General features: G+C 33.8%; 1 protein-coding gene across 2 annotated transcripts in view; it reads left to right on the top strand.

The window, feature by feature from the left end:
• Tfec (transcription factor EC) overlaps positions 1-25,197 on the top strand; it is a 96,272-nt gene that overhangs the window by 23,459 nt on the left and 47,616 nt on the right. The window contains exon 1 of one of the 2 annotated variants that reach the window (XM_040291584.2): positions 8,283-8,413. The exons of the other annotated variant lie outside the window; for it this stretch is intronic. The gene's annotated coding sequence lies outside the window, so the exon portion shown is untranslated. Of the gene's footprint in view, positions 1-8,282; positions 8,414-25,197 lie in introns of those variants that run through there. 2 annotated transcript variants of the gene reach the window in all.

Consider the following 25,197-nt stretch of genomic DNA (forward strand, 5'->3'; position numbering starts at 1 on the left):
ACACTTTGCCCCTTTCAGAGAGATTCTGGAAAGAGTATTGGCACAGAGCTTAACTCAAAAATCATGATATTCACATATACACAGAAAATTTTCTTTTATTTTAGTTTTATCTCTAATTCATGACTATCAAAAATATTTTTGTTTATCTACCTGCTCCCTCCCCTCTTCCTGTAACTTCTCTCTAATCTATTCTTTATTATTATTTTTATTTACAGTGAAATAATTAAGAATAAAGCAGATAGCTTATTCAAAAGACCAGTTTTGTTTGTTACATAACATTATGGAAGCACTTATCTTTACTAAAGAGTGAGTCTCTGGAAAAGTCATGCTGAAGAGTTCTATTTAGCACAAGGTAGAATTGCATGCTAATTTATTTTGAAGTAGTTATAGCCAATAAATGATGAACATAAGTGATCGATGCACTTCCTGCAGGAGCTTTGAGGACCTGTTTGTGGTTTTTCTCATCATTTCCTACATCAATTATATTGAAATCTTATTTGGAGATAGATCCTCCATTATCCTGGGTCCTTGAAGAGCAATGTTTGGTAGAACTCCCCAACCAAACCATATCAGACATGTTGAGTATAAAATATCATTTTATTCTTAAATACTTGGTGGTTTTTGGAGTTATTTGTTATGACAGCATATCCTGTCCTGTCGTACCCTGTACAGAGAACAAATGTACAATTTCAGCAGATTATAGTAGGACTTGTCATTTTTTTAAACTCTAGGGAGCTACAGTGTCAATCATAAACTATGTCATCTCATTTGCAATATCCTAACAATACAAAAGAAGAAACTCTGCTTTTATTTATTTTATAAATAACATGTTGTTAAGTCTGAATATAGCAGGTTCAAATTAGATACCAGAGTCCCTGAAATATTTTTGACTTCTGGAATTTTGCATATAATCTTCCCCTTCCCATCTTTAATATACCTCACCTTAAGATTTCAATACTTCCAAATATAAATGCCTTTGGGAGGGAGACTATTTTAAGTTTTACCAGCCATTTATACCTCAGTGAATAAGGTATGTGATGAATTAGAGCATTTCCTAAAAATAATTATTGACAGTGGCATAGATGAGGAGATGACAAGGGAACTACAGAACCTGTCTGGAAAAAGGAAAAGGACACAGAGATTGCATGTTAAAGACAAATTTTGCCTATTTCAAAACTTTTAGATGGACTGGTTCTTTGTGTAATATCCTCGTACATGTCAGAATTAAATATAAGATCTAGAGAAATCTTAAAACCCTTGGTATCATAGAAGTATTGGGTTATATTAATGCCTTAAACATTTCTAGACTCCTTATTCATCAAAACTGAGTCATTGAGGGACATAAAACTTGGGAATGTCATTTGATTACTTTAACTGATTTTACCTTTTTCTCATAGAGCAATAATGTGCGCATGTACTTCTGCTAAAACTGGTGAAACATTGATGAGTTGATGTTTCTGAAGTTCACTAATGTGAATGAAAAGCATTTAGAAGTGAAAAAAACTACCATTATTTTACTTGTATAATGATAAGCACATTTAAAATGCTTTCCCTTGCAGTTCTGGCTGGTGTGCTTCTAGGTCATCACAACTTTGTTAGAGAAAGCTTAAGTGCAGTTTTAAAAAGATATTTTAAAAGTTTACAAATAGCATACTCAACTAACACGCTAGTGAAATAGTAGAAATTGAGAGGTTTCAATTGAAATATTTTAGAGAGATGTATTCCTATGTGTTATATGGTATGTAGTTCTTCCATGATGTTGGAATCTAAGGTTGGATTTGACATTGTTTGTCTTATAGATAGTTCCATCCAGGCACAGTCTCATCTAATCACATAAAATCAGGGAACCTGCACTTTCTAACTTCTGCACTTATTAAAACTGGTAATGAAAGTAGTCTTTGAATCATTCATTACTTAATGAGTCTTAATTATAATATTAATCTCTCTAAATGTATAACTTCTATTCCTGATAACCTAAAATTTCCAGTTATACATTGAAACCTCTCAATTTCTACTATTTCACTAGCGTATTAGTTGAGTAAACTTAATGAGACCCTGTTTCAAAATAAAAAATAAAAAGAGCTGGGGATGTGGCTCAGTGGTAGTGTGTTCCCCTATATTGAACATAACACAAAAAAGGTTTCAATATTTAGGTGGCCAATTTTTTCTTCAGTGATATTTTCTCCACTTTGTGGGTTAAAAATTAGACAGTGAGATATTTTTCTGAGTAATGTTTTTAAATTTTTATATTTAAATCTATAAGATTTTTGAAATTGAATTTTTAAATAGTATGTACTATCTCATCCTCTCTCTCTTTCCTGCACATCGAATTATGAGCCACTTGACCTAAAAAATATATTAAAGAATACATAAATCTTTTGATTCTATAAAATACAACCTTGAATACGTAAGAAATTTCTAAAAATGTGAAATATTTGAGTTTTTTATTTTATGTCAGTTCCAGTAGTGAGCTATTTTAATTAGTGTAGCTTTACACTGGATGTAGCATCTCATTGTTCAAGTCTTTCCTGTTATTTATTTTCAAAATATTTTGAGATGACCTTTCATTTATTGTTCTCAATAAATATTAATAAGCATATAGTTTTGGTGAATATTCTGTTGAATTTATAATATATAGTGGGATAAAACATATTGACATTAGTATTTGCAATAAAGTATGGAAAAGTATCATTAGTTCATACATAACACACATACACACAGGTACTCAAATCTATTTTTCATGCAAAGTTCAAGACAGGTGGCCAGATATGATCTATGCTTTGAAAAGCAGAGAGTCCTGAATAAAGATATTTGGAACAAAAGGAAGGAAGGATCAGTTTGATGAAGAAACTTGAAATCCAGACTCAGATTTAGTTGTGAAGACTTTCATAAGTTATTCTAGGGAATTTGGAATCAAAGTTTTAGGAGTAGGAAGTGTCTAATGGGTATAAATCGAGGAATACATTGATTAAAAGTGTGATTTGCAAAGATGAATTGGAAGTAATATCAGGACAGAAAATGACTTAGAAGGAGATGAGTCCACAAGATCAGCTAGAGGATACTCTGGTGCATGCATTCATTCATTTATTGAGCACACCATACATTAAGCAGCTACTGCACTGCTCTGAGAGGGTAGGATGTGTCAATGATCAGACAGGTGGGGGTTCTTTGTGAAGCCTGCTTTCCAGTGGGTGATAAAGAATAAACAGTAAACCTGGGGGAGCAGGTAATGGGGTTTCTGGAAGAAAGAATAAACAGAACAGGGTAGGGACAATGATGAGTGGCAGAGGGGGCTGATGAGAGGAGGAGGAAAGGACCAATTTTTACACTGCAAACTTCAGTGAGAAGTTGATACTTCAAAAAGTCTTAAAGGAGGTATGTAAGGTTAGGATCTTAGAAATTGTTTTAAGGAATTAGAATTGCTTTAATTTTTGCTCTGAGTATAGAGGGATACTGTGAGTGAATGTTGAACCGAAAACTACAAGATTGGCTTTGGTGTTTAAAATAACCATTCTGGTTGCCTTTTAAGAACAAATTGCGCTTGCTGGTGGGTGGAGTAGTAGCAAAGAAGAAGCAGGGAGGGCAGTTGAAAGGTTTTTGGAGATATCCAGGCGAGAGATCAAGTTAGCTTTGTCCAGGATGAGAGCAATAGGAGTCAGCTGAAGCAGATTGATTCTGTATAATTCAGGTAAATCTCCCTGGAGTTAGAGGTGTATAGCTCAAAGATAGGAGAAAAAAAGATGAGACAAGAACAACTATGGGGTTTTGAGCCTGAGCAACTAGAGAGATGAAGATGGCAGAAAGACAGGGAGGGCTTTAAGTAGAGTGTGGTTGGAAGACAGATTTGAGTTTTCTGCTGTACAGGAAAAGACAGATGTCAAGTAGGTGGTTGGATATGTATGTATGGAATACAGGAGAGAGGTCAGGTTTGCCATATAACCATGAGAATCATTAGCATATAGATCATAGAGTCATGAGAATAAATGGGGTAGCCCAGGTAATGAGGAAACTAGAGAAGAGGAGAGAAAAGATGGAGACTTTGGGCACTTCAGTAGTATTGCCTTAGGGAAGAAAGGAGAAAACAGCAAAAGAGACAGGGAAGGAACACCCAGGGAGTTAGGGGAAAATCTGAGTCAGTGGCACTCTAAAAAGCAATGAAGAAGAGGCATTAAAGGAGAAGGAAACTATCAAACACATGTTGTTGATAAGATAAGTTGGTATTGAGATTGACCATTTCCTTAATAAGATTTCTACAGTGCAAGAAATAAAATCAAGAATCAATAAATGGGATGGATTCAAAATAAAAAAAAAACTTCTCTTCAACAACAACAACAACAACAACAACAACAAACAATCAGTGAGGTGAATAGAGAGACTACATTTTGGGAGCAAATTTTTACCACATGCTCATCAGATATAGCACTAATCTCTAGGATATGTGAAGAACTCAAAAATCTTAACACCAAACAAACAAACAAACAAAAACCTGAATAACCCAATCAATAAATGGGTCAAGGAATTGAACAGACACTTCTCAGAAGATGATATACAATCGATCAACAAATATATGAAAAAAATGTTCAACATCTCTAGCAATTAGAGAAATGCAAATCAAAACTACTTTAAGATTTCATCTCATTCCAGTCAGAATGGCAGCTATTAAGAATACAAACAACAGTAAGTGTTGGCAAGGACATGGGGAAAAAGGCACACTCATACATTACTGGTAGGTCTGCAAATTGGTGCAGCCAATATGGATAGTAGTATGGAGATTCCTTGGAAAAGTGGAAATGGGACCACCATTTGACCCAGCTATCCCACTACTTGTTTTATACCCAAAGGACTTAAAAACAGCATACTATAGTACTAACATAGCCACATGAATATTTATAGCAGCACCATTCATAATAGCTAAATTGTGGAACCAGACTAGATGTTCTTCTAGATGAATGAATAAAGACTAGATGTTCTTCTAGATGAATGAATAAAGAAAATGTGTATGTACACAATGGAACATTACTCAGAATTAAAAGAGAATATAATCATGGCATCTACAGGTAAATGGATGGAGTTGGAGAATATTATACTAAGTAAAGTAAGTCAGCCCCCCCAAACCAAATGCTGAATGTTTTCTCTGATATGAGGATGCTGATCCATAATGTGCTGGGGAGGGGCATAGGAGGAGTATATGAACTCTAGATTTGGCAAAGGAGAAAAGGGGAAGTAGGGGAAGTGACGGGGAAGGGGAATAGGAACGATGGTGGAATGAGATGGACATCTTTACCCTAGTACATGTATGAAGACACAAATGGTGTGACTCTATTTTATGTGTTACCAGAGGCATGAAAAACTGTTCTCTACATGTTACCATGAATTGAAATGCATTATGCTGTCATATATAAAAAATAGGATAAATAAAAGTATTAAAAAGGGAATGTGACAGAAATAATTAAGAAAAAGAGGAAAAGTCACATAGTATTTACTTACTGCCTGGTGCTGTCTAAATAATTTAAATTGATTAAACTTTTAATCCTCATAAAAGCCTGGCCCTAGGTACTATTATTATTCTTATTTTATAGATGAAGAGACTGAGACAAAGATATATTAAAATATTTGCCATAGTTAAGAAGAGGCGGAGCTCGAATTTGAATCAAAGTAGTCAAGGGCAATTTAGGAGTTGTTTTATTCTGATTTTCATCACTGTGACCAAAACACCTGACAATAGAGCAGGAAAGATTTATTCCAGCTTCCAGTTTCAGACATTTTAGTCCATGGTCAGCTGACTCCATTGCTTTGGGCCTGAGGTGAGGCAGAACATCATGGCAGAAGGGCATGGAAAAGGAGAGCCAGTTGGTTCATGACAGCCTGCAAGCAGAGAGAGAAAGAGGTTGCAGACAAGATAAATCCTTCTAATGTGCACACAGCAAGAGAGTGACTTGCTTTCTCCAACCTCCCCGAAATTCATTCAAATTACTAACCTATTATCAAATGGATTAATCTTCTGATGAAGTTAGAGCCCACATGATCCAATCATTTCCTAAAAGCTTCGCTTACCAACATTGCTGCATTGGGACCAAGCCATTAAGTAATGAGCCTTTGAGAGACATTCCAGATTCAAAGCCTAACAGGAGCTTTTGCTCCTAAGCATTTTGACATATTTTTTATTGGTGAAGACTACTTCAAGAATAGTGATAATGAGACTTGATGATCATTCGAACATGAAAAGTAAAAATGCTTCCGCATACAATAAGTATTTTTGGTGAGTTACAAGAAGATGGCTTGTTTTTTCTTTTTGACATGATTGATTACCTGAAATGATTCTTGCAGGGACTCCATAAACATCAACCAGGTAAAAACCAAAATGAAGAATTAAATTAAGATGAATTATCTACAAGATCTGTTATTTTTGTCGTAGGGGAAGCAAGAAGACAATATGTAGTAAAATTATTTTGTGGCAATTAGCATACTATAATTGAGTTTTTCTTTTCTCTTTGGGTACCAGAGATTGAACTCAGGGGCACTTGACCACTGAACCACATCCACAGCCTTATTTTTTGTATTTTATTTAGAGACAGGATCTCACTAAGCTGTTTGGCTGGTTTTGAACTTGCAATTCTCACAGGTGTGCGCCACAGCACCTGGCCTGTAACTAAGCTTTGATGTATAAATTATGCTTAAAAATTATGAGCACTTAACTTGTGCAAGGTCATGGGTTTAATCCCCACTACCACAAAAGAAAAGAAACAGGAAAAAAACTCCTTAAAACTATATTTTGTTATGAATAACATACATGCTTGTTATATAAAATGTAAAAGCAATATATAACAAAACTTTTAAAAGTCATAACTATCCCATTAGGACCTCATTAGGGAGATTAAATAACTGCTCCTAACTCACACATTTTTGGTTCTTCTGGTGTGAATATGTAAGCATGCTCAACCTTTGAAAATCAAACATATGCCCATAGAGTAATATAGCTTTAAAACTTACCTTGTGAATTACACAAATGTATTTTACATAGATCTAACAAATGTTAAACATATTGTATCACACAAATGTATTAAACTCTAATTTGATTCAGTTTCTAATATGAATTAAATTAACAAATATTTCTTTTCCAGTGATGTTTCTGATATGAATCTTATTTCTTTAATAGTATGCTAATTCAAACAATTTACCCTAACTTGAACATTTACTACTTCCAAACATCTTAGAAAACTTAGATGCATTCTATAATAACCTGAAAAACACTTTTAAAGTGCTGAAAACAAGATAGAAAGTTCCAAGATATTTTCATGTAATTCAATTCTTGACAAACATCAATGTCTGTTTAATTACACAACTTTTAAAACACAAAGACAATAAAATTTTGTGCATAACCTTTACATGAAACTTCAGTAATTTACCTGAACATCTTGCTTTGTATATATATATATATTTAGATACAGATTTAAAAAAAGCAAATAGTCTAACTGTTATGAATATAGATTAACAGCAAAACTTGCCAGGTGAGAATAAAGTCTTACCTTTTGATTATATGTTTCTACAGATAACTAATACATGAAATAGACCTTTTTACTAGTTTCATTTATAAAGGCAATGAGTAACAAGTGCTCATGTCTTTTGAAAATACATGCCAAAGTAGGGCATAAATAATAATAAAATCTCAAAAGCTGGATTGTGTATCTTCCATCTACATGGGAAGATAAAATATTTTTGGGCAAGTTAAAAATTATCCTGGAGTCACTTTGACAGCAAAATCAAATGCTTTTATATATATATAAATATGTATTTTATATATATATATATGTATATATATACACATACATATATATGAAAAATTTGATCATATCAAGAAAAAACTGTTAATACTTAAGACAAAAGTGCAATTATTAAAACTAAAATATGGTGCAGGTGCAGTTTGTTGAGGAAATGTTACTCATGAAACAATCATGTTGCAATGAATGTGGGGTCTTAGTCCATTTTGATAACAACCATGTACTGCTTGTGTATATTCTGGGAAAAAATGTTAATTATGGGGCAATAATTCTATCAACGGGAGTTTCTACAGTGGCCACACCACTGTGGAGTAGTTTTGTTGGAGAGCTATTTCTCAAATTAGCAGCATATTTCAGATAAAGAAAGGAAGTCGCCTTAACTTGAAACTGCTGTGTCATTTCTTCTTCCTTAACTGAAATTCCAACCAGGGTTCAGGAAGTGCCCTAATGAGCCACTTCTCCTTTCTCTTTCCTCAACTAAGTGGATTCCAACCAGTCCAAACTATTCATTACTCATGATCAGACCATTTACTCCGGTTGTCTCTTTGGGCCCAGTGCTTGTGTTATGGGAAAAGGGATTATAATTTGAAGCTGTTTGTAGAGGTGATTACACTGATAGAATCCAATCAGTCCTGGTAGGTAACGAAACTGACAGGTTAATTTTCTGTACTTTAAACAAACTATGAAGACAAGTCTAATCAATATCTATTTTACTTTGCTGTGTGTAGCTTGCTTATAATTATGATTTCATCTTGTGTGATGAGTAGGTATCAGGATGTTAGAATAGTCAAGCTGTGATTTGCTATAATTTGGGTAAAGTATAACAGAAACTCCATTAATGTTTTATTTTAATCAAGATGTAGAAATCACTGTTTTAGTTCATGGTAACCAAAGGAATTTCTTCTGATGGTTTAATATTCTCAGATATTTACTAAATTGAAATATGATTTGACATCTTATTGCCTCATGTTATTTTATGAGTTAATGTTAATTTCTATTTACACTCTAGAAATATATATTTTATTGGCTTTTCAAGGTACAAAAATATAAGTTCTGTTCATAGAAGTAAGAAATAACACCAGTGTGTTAGCATACTGTCTCTTTCTTGGGAATCAAAAATCATTCTTGTCTTTTATACGTATATAGATTCTAAAAGTTTGTGTAGGAGATTTGAGGTAAACTAAAGCAAATACTTTTTAAACTAATATGTTTTCATTATAATAACTTAAAAAGCTATAGTAGAATTTAAAGATTATTTGTATATCTCTATACACATATATACATTCATATATATTATATTTACATATATTTGTTTAAATCAGTTATTATTCTTTACTTTCATTATTGTCTCAGAATGTTTTATTTGGAATAGAAATTTTGAGAAGAATAATAAACCTGAGGTAATCTTTAATTAATCTTGAGTAGCTATTAGTAACTTATTTACTAGAAACTTCATTTAACATTAAGAGAGTTAAAAATAACCTTGATGACTTCCCTGTTCAGAGATTGTCAATAAAGCAAAGTGAAGCAAAATATGGAGGTTATTATCAAGATTATTCAGACATTATATTTCATTTTTCTTATAAATGAATCTGAGTATAGCTATTTACTTTTAAATCTTTTATTATTTTTTTTTTTGTGTGTGGAAACGACCTTAAATAGGCCAAACTTTATGGTTTCTGTTTTGAAAATTAAAAGACTTTTTAGCCACAAAACAATGGATTATGTTTAATTTTCATGTTGTCTATTTTGTTGGCTTTGTTATAATTTTTCAATTTTCAATTTCATTCCAAAGCTGTAGAAAAGTGCATATATGAGTACATTTTATTGAACTGAAACTTTTGAGTTGATGTCAAAAATGAAACATGGTTCTTAAAAGTCAGCTTAATTTTGGTGACTGAGGCACAAGTATTTAACTTCTAGATAGCCAAAATGATTATTAGATGTTTAAATATAATGCAATTTTTAGTATAAATAAACTTTTCAGAAATTGTAGTAATTATTATAGTGGAAGTAGAATATAATTTCAAAAGGGTTGGATAGTCAGAAAGGAGAAATAAGGAAAGGAGAAACAAACAAAATAAGGAAAGGAAAAACGAAAGAAACAAAATGTTCTTATACCATGGTTTCACAAGTAAACTCAATGGAATATGATTCAAATGGAATTATGACATGTATTGACATAATAAACACTGCATACATATAGAAAAGCCATCATTTAATCTTATATACAGCATTGCACAAATAAAGCTTCTTAAATCAGTTAAACATTCCAGATTCTTCATGGAAATAAACTCTTGTCGTCAAAAACCCTGGATTAAGAAATGGAGCAAGATCTAGAAAGCCAATGTTTAGAAACAGCAGATTGCTATCTTGGACTATTTGGCATCTAAGCAAAACAGATGTAGAGTGTAAAATATAGTTGCTGCTAAGGTTTTGCTGGTGATATTTACTAAGATCATGGAGAATCATTTGTGAGACATAGAACAGTAGCAAAAATATAACCTATGAAGAAAAAAGTTAATAGTGGGTTTGTAGGAAAGGAAAAATTAATATACAAAACTATATTTTACAGAATTGTGAATCACCAATTAAGGAATCAATGGAGTTGGGTGGTGAGTGTTTGGAAAATTATCAAAATTTGGTAGACTAATGAAAGTATAGTTGATGGTAAAATAATTTCGTGATTCTATTAAATTGGATTCATTGGGACATGCCTTGGCCACTTCCCAACAACAACAACAAAACCAAAATAGTAGTAGAATAGAGGTAGTTTATGTTAAACATTAAGAAAATTGAGGTAATCCATTTAATGAAAAAATAAAATACTCATGAGATATCCTTAGGTAACCAGATTTAAAAATGGACTGTTCAAGTAGGAGAAAACTCTTGTTCTTCATTTATTAATTGCTTGCAGGATCCAGAGACATTGAGCCTGATGATACTAAAAATCACAAGGTTGCATTTTTCTTTTATCTTTTCAGGTTTGAAAGAATAAGTAAAAGTTTGATCTCAAAAAGATCTCTTTGATCTTTTTTAGAGAATGTATCTAAGGGAAGCAATTGAAGGAAAATGAGTCTAGGAAGTAGAGGTGGACTTTTGATAAGGATTCATATGCCTCATGTTTGTTCCCAAGAGTTACCATGGAAGAGTGTTTCCAAATCATCTCTCATCTTTTCTGAAATATTCTTTCTGCTTGAAATATTCTTATCAAAATATTCTTTTCTTGAAATATTCTTATCAAAACAGACTGTATTCAACTTTCTTTCGTTGGAACAGACTTCTTCCATCATCCCTTCTTTCTTTCTATATTTCTTCCTCACAATTATGTTCCAAATGCAGAAGATGAATAAATTAAGTTCTGGTAGGTATTTGTCTTCCTTTAGATGTATTTCCACTCAAGTAAGAATGGAAGCCAGGTTATCTGTTTAATCAGCATTTTAGTTTTATACGTTTTTCCCCCTCTTTGCTCATACTTATTTTATTAAGCATCTTTCCTGACTGTCTAAAAACTTAGGTCAATACTTATTACCCTGGCAATTGGGTTATAGCATGTCATGATCTCTGCCAGTTTCAACAGGGAATTCCTCAGCAGTAAAGATGTTTACCCTTTCTGCTTCCTCTGAGCCTGTGCAGATGCAGTACATTTGAATTTACTGATATATATATATATATATATATATATATATATAATTTTTTAATTTTATTTTTTGTATGTGGCCCTGAGGATCAAACCCAGAACCTGACACATGCAAAGCGAGCTCTATACCACTGAGCCATAACCCCAGCCTTACTAAATTTACTGAACCTTCTGCAACAGAAGTTTTGTCAGCAGCATTTTCACCACCAAACTTTAAATTTTGGTAAAATTCTGAGTTTTTCCTTAATTAATCTGAAGAGACATTCGTTTCTTTAGTCATACTCTCAAATATTTCTTTTCAATCACTTTCTCTCTTCTGTAGATATGATTGCTCTTCATATCTGCAAGGCAGTTTTTCACATGAAGGATGATTTGTCCTTTCCTTGAGTTTTAGACCTAATATTAAAGACTGTTTCAGTATGTATATTCAATGTCTTTTTAATTTTCTCAAAATTTGAAACATCTGTTGATTTGGTGGCATTTTTATTAGCCTTTTGAATACTTCTTGTGAATAGTTGGTGAAATAATTCTTGGAAAACCCTGAGCCTATCTACCCTTAAGCTGAGTAGGAAGAACCAGTAGGATAGTCTGCCCAGTGAGTTAAGTAACAACACCATTTTCTAAAGAGGGCAGAACATATATTATTTTAACATATTAATATTTATGCAGATTTAAATATGTTGAAAATATATAAATAAAGAAGTGCACCTGGTGCTAGGCTAGGTCCTGAGGATGCTCAGATGTCTATGATAATGTATCTGCCAATGAGCAGTTCAGGGATTTCAACAATTAATTGAAGAAACCAGTGTATAATAAAAGTATATGTGAATTCTCTGTGAGTTTAGGGGTATGGGAAGGAGTCAAAGAGATGATGGTTAAAGCATGTCTTGAAAATAATTAGCAATTCTCTATGCAGGAAATTGGTGGGAGAAAGGCCAGAAGACTGGAATGTGCAGAGTTATGAGGAGCAAGGCATATCCAAAGGCCCTTGAGCAGAGCTTGGGCTATTGTGGGAAATAACATGAAGTAAGTCCAGAGAGATAAGGTGGAGACAGACAAAGGAGCACTGTGCTTTTAAGAGTGGTAGGACTTTAACAAGAACAATAGTTCGATCGATTTATGTGTCAACAGGATCTCTCTGGCCTAGCTATTTGGAAGATTAATTGGAACATGAAAGACTGAAGTCATTAGTTTTAGATTTTCATTGATAGAGCACTCCTGAATCTACTTTAAAGGAGTAAAGGTGTGTGTGTGTGTGTGTGTGTGTGTGTGTGTGTGTGTGTGTGTGTGTATGTAGAATCTGGGTAATACTTTGCAAAGTAGTTGTGCCTTTGGGCAAGAACAGGGTGCGTTTGGTAAAAATATGATAGAACCTACTTCATGAGAGAATCAAAGGTGACAAAAACAGTCATCTTTTCCACTGGAGAAATAACCATTTAAACTGAAAATGGATTAGTCCCCAAACCGGTGGCCCAAGCCAATATGTGCAAATGATTCAGTGATTTCTCTGCGGTTGCATGGCTTGGTGTTGATGGAACACTCTGAAACAGGAAGTCAGAAGTTCAGCACTTTCAGCTTGCTACTAACTTGCCATGTGATTTTGAATAAGTCTGTCTGTGTTTATAGGCGTGTTTCCTGATAATTTTAAGTTGCATTAATATCTGGTATGGACAGTGAAGTTTTGAGGTTCGGCCTGAATCTAAAGAATAGGGAATCCAGTGGTGCTTAAATTCTGCTCCTGTACCAGAAGAGTTGCTCTGACTCTGTCTCTAGGAGATCATAACTATGTTGGACATAGGTGCTCTGGGATTGGAAATCCAGCTCGCAGCAAATAACTTCTCTTGTTCTCCCTATGAGGCCTTGACCTACAATTCTGATAGATTTTCATAACAAGAAACTTAACAATGAGCCAATGTCTCATACATCTGGTTTTCTCCCCCTCAATATCATCTCCTATTTAGACTGTCTTCAATACTCTGCGTTAGGAAAGAGTTTACAGAGAAAAAGGAAATATAGAAAAAGCAACTCTGCATAATATGGGAAGGAACTCTTAATTTGCTTTTTCTTTCTAGGGCTTTTTTTTTAAAACTGTTCCATGTTTTGTCAAAACTTATTTTCATTTCCTTTGCATTTTCATTGGTTTGTGTTTGAAACCCTGTTGTACTAAGTTGTCTCCAAATTCCCTTAGATTCTTCCCACTGGATTCATTCTGTGAGATGTAAAGCTTTCTAGCATTTTTAAAAAATATATTCATCTAACAGTGAAACAAATAGCAACATCAACAAAACTAGCAAGCAAGGTTATTCCAGAATGTGCTAATTTATAAAAGAGACAAACTAAAATAATAAGTTCTTTACTATAGGATGAAAGGGAGACTCAGAATGCTAACTACTTCCTGCTTGCGTGGCAGTTTTCTTAGAAGGGTTTTAGTGCGTATCAAAATCAGCTACATTTCATGAAATCCTTCTCTTCCCTCCTCTCCTCTTCTCAGGTTATATTGATTAAACTCTTTGTGATTAAACTCTTTTCATGTGCTAAGATTTTATGTGTATCACTTCATTTGAGTCTGACAATACCTTTGAGGAAAGTGTTGCTATCTCCATTATTCAGAAGAGGAAAGTGAGGATTTTGAAGGACAGGTAACTTTTCCCAAGACACCAGGGAGAAAGTGGAGTGGCAGAGACTTGGATCTAGGATGATATGGTGCTTAGACCTAGATAAATTATGCAAACTTTTCTGGGACACTTAAATTTAAACTTTATCTTTGTTGTTCTTTTTCTTGCATTTTGAACAAGATCTGGCTTCTATCGAAGAAAAGGGGAAACAGTTTGAGGGGGCAGCAATGGGGGACATCAGAAACCATGGTTATGCTAATAATGTTTCCTGGGCTTACACATGGATAACGAGGCCTTTGCCTGTATTCGTTTTGCAGAAATAGCAGATGCAGAGGTAACAGGGGAGCAGAAGTGATGGCTCTATTTCATAAAAGGAAGGAGCAAAGTGAAGAGACTCATTAATGTTGAAGCAGTAGATGGATAACCAGTGACAAATATCAAGTAGATTTGCTTCAGTTTGGGCAGAGAAAGGTCATTGATTATTTTTGGTTAAACTGGTTCACAGAGGCCAGGTCTCCACTAAAAAAGGGAATTAATTGCTTCCATTTCCCACTAATTGCCTCAACATTTCCCTTTGCTTTGTCATTGGAGATTTGGTCAGATAGGCGAAAAGTCAAAAGTCAGAGTTTGATGGAATCTACATAAAAAGGGAATCTGAGGAGACCAAATTATGGCATTTGGTGTAATAATGATAATGATATTTAGCATTTTTCCCTGGGAGTGCTGTGGATTTTTAGAGCCCTTTTCAATCTTTAATCAGACCATAGGGCACATTTAAAAGAGTTCACTGTTTTTATTTCCATCTAGAGGATAAGGCATCACAAAGAGATGAACTGACCCAGGGCAGGACTCCTGAGATGTTAATCCTGTATGTTAGATTACACCCTCCGATGCTGAGTTTTAGCTGGAAGCTTGGGCTCTTCCCAGCGGTACCATTCATTCACCCTCCTTCAGAGTCTTTAAGCTTTTTGTACATCACTGTCTGAGATTGCTACCTCTATCGAGAACTGAAAAAAATCACCTCCCAAAATATTATATCACTTGATGTCTCAAACAATTTCTTAGCTTTCAGGCTTTAAATTCATGCATGAGTTGTCTTCATATAACAAGGCTTTCTACTCTGTGTTTGCTGAATTAACCAGTTTTTGAATCCTGTGTATGCCCAGATTCTTTGGATCATGCTAGTTTTACCTTTCTGATATTTGTTGTTTGGGAACCCAAAGAATCAATTTAGAAAATAGAAACAGCATAGGAAGGATTCAGGTTTGAATCATCCTGGCTCCTCTTATTTACTCTTAATACCTTTGGAAATTCAATAGATGAACATTTTTCTTTAGGAAGACACAGCCTGCAACATCAGCCATTCTTTGCTATAATATCCATAAATATGGGTAATTATTAGTTAGATTTTTTTTTGCATTATGAGTTCTTTGAAACATGATGAATTAGAATGTGCATAGGTTTAAAAACCAACTTTAACTGAGAATCTGTTGAATCTGAGACAAATTGTGCCATTTAATTGGCATTTACTTCCTTCGTCTGTGAATCTCATATACTTCTAATATTTTCATGGTTGTTAGAGGAGAAAGTGAGGGTGAAGCATCTGGTTAAAGTCTGCACAGAATGAGGAGCTTGTACTGTTGCCATTATGCTTCTCAGAGATTATGAAGATATGGAATGATCGAACTGTTAACTTAGATATGATTTGAAACAACATAAGATGCTGATATGAAAAAAAATTCAATACTTTATAAAATCCTTTACTTAAATAAGATGGTCTCATAGTTAACACTGTGTTTGAGCTAAGCCTCCTCTGGCCCTCAGTAAGTCCTCCTTACCCTATTTGATATGCTGTATCCACATTAAGTTATCTAGGATTTAGAGCAACCCTGGAAATTGAGTAATACTATTGCCTCCATTGTACAGTTAAGGGTACTGCATATAGGTAGGAAAATATCTAGCCCCAAATTACACAGCCTGTCCATGGGGAGCTCAGGTTTGAAGTCAGGTTGATTGATTCCAAGCTTGTGATCTTAACTGCTGCTCTCACAATGCTTTTGAAACCATCGGATTGCGTTTCAGTGTTGGCATTTGTTCCTGCTAAGAAATTAAATTGCCTTCACCCCATTTTAAAATTTATTAAGGAGTTTTTTTTTTTCAAGCTTATCTTTCTTCTGACAAAAATGGTTATTCACACTCGGAATACATAACCCCTGTTAACATGATATCAGTATTACCCACCCCTCCACTGGATTCTTTTCAAGTTTTTTTATTTAATCCCAGAAAGTGTGACAAGCCCATTTCCCTGTCAGGACACATGTCGTAGTCCCCTAACTAGAAAATGTTAGCAGCAGGGAATGTGGATGACCTCCATGGGCCAGCTTCTGTTCATGGCTCTCAGGCAGGGCCATGAGGCTTTTTCTCCTGGGTGGGGAAGCTGGGGACTAACTCAGAGGGGATCTTAATTGTCAAACTAGCTGCTCACAACTTTTTCAACTTGTTTCTCTTCAACACTGAAGCTTAATAATACTTCCTTCAAACATATAAACAGGACACGCCTACGGAAACAGCAAGCTTTGAGACTGAGTATATGGGAAATGTGGTTTGACTGTTTTGATGAACTTGACTGCTCCAGTCAGTCAAAAAGTAATCACCAGTGAAGCCAACCATTTTGACAGATTTTTGGCCCACAAACTGCCTACTTAACTGGTTTGCCTGTCAGGTTGAAGTGGTCAGATTGACTGGAGACACTCTAAGAGGAAAAAAAAAAATTAACTTGGGAAGACGTGGGTGTCTGTATATCAGAATCTACTTTAAATAACTTTATTTGAATCTGTGTCTAAGTTTTTGGGACCAGCAAGAGAACTTCGAAAGACACATTGCAGCATTTGGCTTTCTAGAATGAGATGTCTTGCTGCTTGTTAGAGGTGACAGTGTATTTATAGGCTGTAACACGGTCCCATTTTCCTATACACGCAGTCATTTCAATATGATGGAGCCTCTACCCCAACTCAGGTAGCACCCTAATAAGGCATCATATTCTCTTGCTTTTCTGAAGGGTTGATGATAGATATGTGACAGTAAATCACTTCCTGGATATTGGGTTATCAATTCATTGTCACTTGTGGTAAGACATAGTTGACCTTGCCATTAATAGTAATCCTTTTAAGAAGAAATTGAGAGAAAACCAAAACAAACAACCAAAAAAAAAAAAAAAAAAACAAAAAAACAAAAAACAAAGAAAACCTTTTATGAGAGGCAAGAGAATGTGGTTGAAATTATTATTTGAGCTACTTTTTTGAAGCGACCTTCTTTATGTATCCATTATTGTGTTCCTTTAGTAAACTCAATTTGAAATGAGCTCCTGGATTTGGGTAAAATAAAAATAACACTATAGAGAGAATGATTTATGCTCACATTATAGTCTTGGATATTATGAGAAGAACATAACAAGGTTATTGTCTAATGTAAGAACAGTTTTATAAGATTGGGCTTGTGTTAGTGGAGCATCTCAATGTGTTTACATTGAGAATTTGAAATATCCTGTTATGGTTTGAAATATTATTTACACACTGCTCCCTAACTTTCCTAAAGTTCTAACTTCTCCTGTGAAAATGTTTTGTAAACGTTCAGGACTTAGATGCTATCTCACGTGATTTTTAAAAGTAAATTCAATGGTAACACCAGTTATAAGTTAGGATAACTTTAAAGAACGACTTTAAAATGGTGACACATTTCTTAAAATAGCTTAACAGTCATATTTTCTCTGTTCGAGTCACTTTATGTATCTTTTTTTTTTTTAAATTTTGTGATTAGTAGAGGAAAAGGAACTTCCTTTAGCTTTGCTTCCCAACTTTGTACTTTCTAGTCATTCCATGAGCCGTTCCTATCAATAGAGCCTTTTGACCTGAGGAAATGAGAAAGAAATAAAATCCCACATTTTAAAGAACGCTATAGGGAGGTCATTGGCGTATATATTTAAATGTTATATGTTCTTGACATTCTAGAATCACAGTTCCTATGGTTTCAATGATCATCTTGATGCTTCAAATCTTGTACATATTTGGGATAATTTCCTCAGGCTATCCAAATGTATTATACAAATTCATACCCTTTGTGGCATTTCCACAGGTATCTTACATTGCTCCATCTCAGCACTATATATTCTCATTAAAAGTATTTGTTCATTTAGCTAGGCACAATGGGTCATGCCTGTTATCCCAATGGCTCAGGAGGCTGAGGCAGGAAGATTACAAGTTCAAAGCCAATCTCAGCACAAGTGAGGCATGAAGCAACTCAGTGAGACCGTGTCTCTAAATAAAATACAAAATAGGGCTGGCAATGTGGGTCAGTAGTTGAGTGCTCCTAAGTTCAATCCCCAATACTCCCTGCCCTATAATAATAATAATAATAATAATAATAATAATAATAATAATAATAATAATAATAATTTGTTCATGTGAAAAACAAAATTTTAATAATATTGATTTGAAGCAAAGAATTAGTAGTGAAACTAGTGTGGATCTGAGTTCTTGCTTTGCTCCAGTGCACTTTACTGTTCTTTATCTCTGGCTTCTCATGGATGTGTGAAAGAGCACAAAGGTGCTGGCCTTGCTGGCCTTATGTGATGATGATATGAGCAGTTCATGTTGGCAATTCAAGTGAAGTAGAGGTAGAAGCAATGGGCCTGATTCAGAGCAAGCTTTCTGTACCTAGTAATTTATGTGATGATGATGATTAATACTGTAATTTATTATAGTAATATAATTTAAATTTTGTTTTTATTTTTTAATATATTCACTAATTATTTATATAATAATATTTATTTATTTACTCACCATTGAAATGAGATAGTAATAGTTCTTAACTCATAGGATTGTTATGAAGATTAAAGGATTAGTACATGTAAAATGCTTAGAACAGTTCTTGACATATTGTAAGCATTTCATACATGGTAGTTATTAGTGTCATTATTCTTTCTCATTCACTTATTTGTTTATTTAACAAATGCTTAATGTCTTTTATGAAGCACAGTGCACAGGACTGAATTTCCAATGATTAGCAAAAGAGACAAATTCTTTGTCCTAAAGCAGCTTAGAATGTGGTAATAACATAGATGATAAATTAAAAGCCAACATGAATTGCTCATTACAAAATGCTGACATTATGAAAAGTTCAGAAATGGAAAAATTAAGGAAATATTTGTTTAAATAGTGGTCAGGAGATACTGTAACCAAGTCCTGAGAAGAGAGATACCTGTAGAACCCAGGATAGAGCATCCCATGCTCCTATAGGAAGAAAAGCACCTCCAGAGGTTCTGTGGGTGAGATGATGCCTTGCTTATTGCAGAAACTGAGCAAAAGAGTTCAGTATGGCTGGACCCTAGTGAGCTCAGGGAGAACAGTATGAAATTAAGCTGGGCAGGTAGCTTGGGCACCACCTATTCAACTTTTAAGCTATGATAAGGAAATTGGATTGTATTCTAGATGAAAATGGAAAGCAACTAACTGAAAGATTTGAGACAAGAGAAAGGGTAGTGCATTTTGTGATTCTAAAGGTTCATTCTGAAGGTGGCTTAAAGAATGGTTGGAGAGAGCAACCGAGGAAACTGTCAGTATGGAAGGATTTACAATATGGAATGATGGTGGCTTGAACTACAGCTTTGGTAGTAGAGATAAAGCTGGATCTATGTGAGATACATTTGTGAGCTAGAAAGGATGGGAGGTTGTATGTTGAAGGTAAGGAAAATGAAGGAATAAAGGAAGACTACCAGTTCCTGAAAGGAAGACAGGGGAGAAACAGATATTAGAGAGGGTTAAAAATGAATATTTGGGGCACATAAATTTTAAATTTTGAGATGTTTGTGATTATAGATATTGACATAGTATACAATACTTATAGTATATCATATATATATATATATATATATATATGGCCTTCTTTAAATAATATACTACATATATAGTATATACTATTGATAATTTATATTATTGATATATAATACACTATATATGTAGCTTCTATATGATATATATTGCATATGTATAAAGCTGTACCTCCTGGAAAGAATGAAAAAATTCTGGAGCAGAAACATACTGTTGGGGTTTATGGTTTGGGATTTTTGTTTTATTAGCATGTAAATGGTATTTCTACCCCTGGGAGTAGATCTATTATTGACATAGGAAGTAGTAAATAGGGATTAGGGCATCTCCAATTCACATCTCAAATCATTGCATTCTAGCTTCTACCTCACACAGATCTGGAACAGAAATGCAAATTGGAGAGTTATTAGCATGTTGGTGGTATTTCACACCAGGAAGACAGATGAGTCCTCCCTGTGGAGTGTGGAGAGAGGAGCTGGTTCTTCTGGGCCCTGAGGTTTCCTCACTCAAAATTCTCTGAGTCCCTTCAGTCCCTGCAGGCTGCCTGCAATTCTTCATTCATCCCTGAAAATGTACTCCTGAGGATCACCAGTGACCCAGTTTTCCCCAGTCTGCTGGCAGTACCTTCTGCTCTTTCTTGTTCCTCATCTCTGTGGTATTTGGCTTTGTTAACCACTTTTTTCTTGAAACTCTATTTGACATTGGCTTTGTTATAGTGCACTGTACTCATTTTTCTTGTATTTTTTTTTTTTTTTGAGATTCTTTCAGTTTCTTCTTCCCCTTAGATCTTGAAGCACCTCAGCATTCCTTATTTAAAGTTCTGTCCTTCTAATTCTAATTCTTCAACCTGTGTGACTTTATCTTAAACCCTAATTCAGTGACTTCTGAACTGACCACCAAGTCTGTGTCCCTGACTCCACACATCCAGCTGTGCATGAAGCCTCCCTCTTGGATGTTCCCTAGGCACTCTGATTTTGTTACATCAATGCTGAATTTATCACTTTTCCTTCAAAAGTTTCTCTTTTACCTTTATTCCTTATTTTGATAACTTCATCATCTCCCTTCCATAACACAGCATTGTGTTGGAATTTTTGCTTCCCCTTTGCCACCTGCATAAACCAATCAAAAGTCCAGCATGTACTTTTTTCTTTAATTGCTCTGTATTATGAATAATATTTGGTCTATGTTCTTTTTACAATTCTAGATATCTACTATTGCCTTAGCTTAAATCATCTATTATCCTCTCCCAGAACATTACCAAAATACTACATATATATGTAATACATATTGTCTACATTATATATAAGGTTCTATATAGTAGTATATATTATATATGTATTTCTCTATATATAATTATATATAATATATAGTATTATATACTACATATAGTATTTACATAGTATATACCTATGTATAATATATATCTTTGTACCTAGGATGGTCTTTCAATAACTCAGTCTCCATATAATTGTGTGAGGGATATTTTTGAGATTCTGATTGATCATGTTTGTATCCCACTAATATCTGTGAGTGGGTTAACAGGACTTTGAGAACAATTAGGACTTGCATATTGTTATGAGCTATGTTCTGCTAATTTCTATTTTCATCTACACTTTGTGGAGATAAAACTTACAAAAGAGAGGAGGAGACAGGGAAAGAGAGAGACAGAGGGAAAAGGGATATTTTGCTTCTATAACTTCTGCTACTGGGCATCTTAGTGACATCTAGAAGTTAAAACATTTTATTTGAGGAACTGATCTTTGTTTGAATTTTCCTCAAGTAACTTCAGCTGTGAAATGGGAAGTTCATATTACCAACATTTCCAGGCAGGCTGTTTCTTAGAAGTCATCAGCAACATTTATAATGTTACAAGAAGGAGAAAATAAAACTCAGAATTAAAAAAACTATAGATTCATTTCTTTCCTCTTGTTGCTATGGCAAATTTACCAAACATTTAGTGATTTTAAACCGGGACAGAAATGTATTAGCGTTCAGTTCTAGAGGACAGAATTGCAAAATGAGTTGTACTGGGCTTTACTCTGTGTTGTCAAGGTTTAGTTCCTATCTAGAGAGTCCAGGGGAGGATCTGTTTTCTGTCTTTTCCCGTTTCTGGAGGAAGACCACATTCTTGGGCTCTGTACTGCACACCCCCCTGACATTTGCTTCCATAGGCACATTTCCTGTCAGATTCAATCCTGCCTTCCTATTAAGAGCCCTTGAGATGCACTACATACACCAGCATCATCTCTCCATTTCATTATCCTTAATTTACTGGTACCTACAAAGTACCTTGTATAATTAAAAGCTACATATCTAGAGGTTCTGGGAATTAAACTGAAGACATATTTGGTAGAGGAGGGATTAGTATACTTTCAACAGAATCACTGCAAATAATTGGAAAGAATTTTAAAAGACTGAGACAACTGTATTTTTAATGTATTTTTGTTGTCTCCTTTTAGTTTTCATGAGAAATCTTTTTCTTTTCTTTTCTTTTATTAAGTTGGTATGTCTGCTCAAATCTGTATGGAAAAAGAATCCTGAGTCATCCTCCCTGAAATAATACTAAAGTACTTTACACATAACCCAAACTACATTATTACACAGCATTTGATTTTTTAAATTTTTCCAAAGCAAGATCTTACAGAGAACTTTTCTATCACTTTAATTCTTGACAACTTCTTATATGCATTTGTTCCTTTCTTACATTTATTCCTCAGAGAAAGAAGTTAATAGGTACTATATGGAATAGTTATATTATTTGGTTAGAATAAGCCAAACTGAAAATAAAATTATTTTTTACCCTCCTGCTCCCTTCCTCTGTGCCCACACTTTCCCTCTTGTGAAAAGGAGTTAAGAGATTTGGGGGAAGTGAAACATTAAGATAACAGCAAAGATGGTATAAGGAAACAAAATTTCTCTTGGGGAAGAGGGCTGGGACTTCAGTGTGCTTTTATTACATAAATCTTGAGACTAAAGTGGAACAAAGTACCTTAAAGAAAGAAAACACTTCTCTAGAGTTAATATTTCCTGGTGGTAGATTTTGGTTACAACATTGTCCTGCACTGTATGGGGAACCCAGATTTTACAGCATGAAATGGTAACAAAATAGACAATTAAATATTCAGTGAAACAAAAACCAGAATAGTGAGAGAATCAAAGCAAATTCTACTATTAATGAGAAATAAACTGCAACTAGTTTTCATCAGAGAGTCAGGTAGCTTGTCTCATATTTGTTTATTTCTATAGGACACACTTTTTCACCTTAATGGTAGAGCACAGAGTTAAATTTGATTATTGTTGTGCACTCATAACAAAGAGCTTTCAGTTTGAAATAATTAACTACTTAGAATCAAAAGATGGGAAACTGAGTTTACTTTTCCCCTGTGTTGATATAGCAAATATAACCAACTTGAGCTTCAGTTTCTTCATGAAAGTGGGTAGGGGGTGTCCTTACTTAAATCACTAGGATATTTGATTCAATTTAGGATGACTATTACTATTATTTTACATTCTGGTGCTTTGACTAGTGCATGGGTCCTGTTATTATTCTTAATCAATTAATATTTCATGGCTATGTGCATTTTATAACCATAAAAAATTTATGCAGAAGTATGTTTCTTTGATTCTAAAGGAACATTGTTCTTTAGTTATGAGGGAAAGATGAAACTATGACAACAGTATAACTGAAGATCTTTCCCACAGAGAAGCATAATACTTGAGAAACTTGATTAATGTAGATATTCTCATAACAGGTGCCTATAAAGCATGGAAAGCAAAACCTGCAATATTTACTAGTTAAGTGAAAAAGACAAGATCCATTTTATCATTTCTCAGAAATGCTAGTAATATCTACAAAATTTGAGTGATAGAAATGTACTTATGAAACAAAGCCATTTTCTGCAGTTTGTCAATCAAAATGAATAATCTAAAAGTCTCATTTTCAATTAGATTATTTTAATATTTAACTACCTAAAATGCCCCAATCATATTCTTTAGAAAATGGTTAGACTAGAATACTGCAGTTCTAATGATGACATTTTATTATGATAGAAATGACTTCATTAATTGATGATAATATATCAACCCATAAAGTAAGTGGATAAAGGGTATAAAGAGTTTTCCAGCTAAAGGTAGTACAAAACCATTTTAATTGTTTAGGATTTTTTTCAAGAGTAAACCTTTATGATCCTTGTTCTTGCCAAACTGTGCAAATTTCTTTATCATAAACTCAATTACATTAAGTAGCCTATGAATTTCTTTTATAAGGTCTGAATAGTTTGATGCTATATTGATGTCATCCCAAATCCAGCCATTAGGATGAAATAAAAATGATAAATATAGTGCATTTGTTAACAGAATGATATGAAAGAAAGCAAACATATTAAGGTATGGATTTTTATCGTAGATGTTCCCATTTATTGGTTTAGATCTATTTTAGAACATGTAGGTTTTTTAAAATGCATTGATGAGTTTCTAAGATATTTGAAATATGACCTTTTAAAGAAGTCATTCTTGTTTCTCCTTTCTTCTCTGCATCTTTGAAAGAGCATTCACAACTTCATAATGAAAATGATATCAAAAGGTCACTGTACCAAGGATGAAAAATAGTACATTTAACCATTACAGTAGAGCTTTGTTTTAACTTGAAAGTGACTGTCAAGTATGAAGCCTCATCTAAACACAGTTGTTGATTTCTGAAGCAAATTGTATTTTGTTTTCTTAATAAATATTAAGTCTTTTAAAATAAATATTAATATTTAACCTCTAATGCAATAAGATAAATTATTTTTTTTAAAATGAAGACACATTACTTAATATAATTTAAGTAAACAAACCTGCATATTTCTACACTATGGTAAACTATTGAATTTTAGGGGAACTTAAATTACTAAAAATCATATAAATTATTATAGTTTAGCTTTGTAAATCCTAAAGACAAACATGTTTAATGCCTCCAAATAAACTGTTGTTATATTGGACAATGCATTCCTATTAAATGAAGAATAGATTTTTTATTCATTGTGTTGGTTTATTTGGTTGAAAAGGATATTTCTTTATCTTGTTTTTTTCTTCAAGACAGCATATGCTCAATTTGTATTTTACAATCTGATACATTATAATTTCTAGAAATAATGGGAAATTAAATATTGCACTGACATTTCCAATCTTTATATATATATAAAGAGACAGGGTCTTAGGTTGTCCAGGTTGGCCTTGGACTTCTGAGCTCAAGCAAGCCTCCTGCCTCAGCCCACCAAGTTCACACTTATTTAAATTTTAAT

This window comes from Ictidomys tridecemlineatus, chromosome 2 (genome assembly GCF_052094955.1).
Source record: "Ictidomys tridecemlineatus isolate mIctTri1 chromosome 2, mIctTri1.hap1, whole genome shotgun sequence".
NCBI lineage: Eukaryota > Metazoa > Chordata > Mammalia > Rodentia > Sciuridae > Ictidomys > Ictidomys tridecemlineatus.